Genomic DNA, 1,872 nt, shown 5'->3' on the forward strand with positions numbered 1-1,872 from the left:
GCACGCAGATAAGAAACATTGCACGGTGTGAATTGATATATAGGAGCACTACTACTTTACGTAGGAATACAAGTACTACTCTAGTACGCGAGCCATGAGATGATGGGAGGGAAAACCCGTTCACGTGGATGGGCTATCCAGTGCACCCAGATTGTGGTGCAATACATCCGTTCGACTTCAAAAGTCAAACTACCAGTGTACAATATTGGCTCGTGGCAAGGTTAATATTTAAAAAAAGGCCGCCGTGCGTTCGGCCGGGATTGAGTCCACAAAACGAGCTATACACTCCGACAAAACTAGTAGTACAACGCAACCTAGAATCGCCTTTTGTCGCTAGTACATTGTTCCTTACAAGAAACCACTACCTAGAAACTACCACTTTCCAACCAATGTCTACTCTACAAAAATTAGTAAAAACATAACAAAATTTTCTTAATCCGTTGCAATAAACTACCAAGTGCCGTTATAGGCACGTTTCTACCCCTGTCACCCCTTAAGTCAACGCCATCTATTTGACCGACAAGTTTGGCGTTATGACTTGTGGGACCTATATGTCGGTCTGGACAAAAATCCCCGAGTCACCGCCTACCTCCGGTCCGTCCACCTAGTCATCCTCAGCCATGGGAGGCAGTTACCGCCGCCGGCAGAAGGCGAGGTCAAAAGCGCCGGCGGCGCGGAGCCCCTCTTGCGGCAGCCCAGATGCCAGCTCCGTATGGCCCTCGCGGCCGCTAGCTAGCCAAGCTGGCACACACCCTGCTGGATGCATCCAGCTGCTTGTCTGCAAGGTTTGCTAGCTAGGTTGCCACGGCGGTGCGGAGGCTTGCTCGCGTGCTCTGTGCTAAGGCCAGCCATCTGGCTCGAGCGAAGGCCAGCATGGCGTCCGGCTCGTCCGGCGAAGCGGCGGCCAGCTCGCTCATCACCGGCACCACCGACGAACACGCATACGAATTTTTTGAAGTAATGTCCAGGAAAAATAATGATTGGAGGAGGAAGAAGAGGATAGATGCTCAGATGTGGGTCCCTCGTGTCTTAACGGTCAACACAACGGTCAGACAGACGGTGTTGGTTTAAGGTGCCTCGTCAGCATGGACTGTGGGCCAACCCTGTCATAAACAGGTTTAAATGAGCCTAATCGGCACTAGGTAGTAGTTGTTTGGCGCGGATTAAGAAATTTTGGGTATGTTTTTGCTATTTTTTGTACAGTAGTCTCTTCCTACGGCTGGTTGAAAGTGGTAGTTTTTTGTTATATACTCTACATACTGTAAGTAGGAGTGAAAGTTAAGCTTTTTGCAAGCCAATAAGCACGGCTAGTTACATAGTGCCTATGTGTACGCAATTCAAACTAAATATCGACCATGAGTGACTAATATCTTGATGGAAAACTCGAAAGTATGGAAATACTAGCATTTTTTTGCATGGTTGGAAATACTAGAAATGTGCACGTGTGTTGCAATGGGTCATAAGTAGAATAATACTTATTCACAAACTTGATAGAATATGTCGTGGGAACGATTCCGACAATAAGAGAGGGGTAGAATAAAGGAGCATGATCTATCGAGATGCAAATGGGTGACACGGTGGTTTTAGCGAGTTCAGGCCTCTCACGATGGACATAACAACCCTACGTCTCGTGCTCCGGAGAGGCTTTGTTTTATCTGTATATGTATCTGGAGATTACAATGTATGAGAGAAGGGAACGGATCCCATGCCTGAGCTAAGTCCCGAGACTAATGACGAAAAGAGAGAGAGGTGGAAGAAAAGACCCCCTAGTCTAGTGGTGGGGGTGGCTTATATAGAGTGCGCCACCCCCTCACCTCCTATGTTACAAAGAGGGCATGAATGCCATAATGTCAGCCCACTATGAAACCTCCA

Source organism: Triticum aestivum, chromosome 2D, assembly GCF_018294505.1.
Source record: "Triticum aestivum cultivar Chinese Spring chromosome 2D, IWGSC CS RefSeq v2.1, whole genome shotgun sequence".
Taxonomy (NCBI): Eukaryota; Viridiplantae; Streptophyta; class Magnoliopsida; order Poales; family Poaceae; genus Triticum; species Triticum aestivum.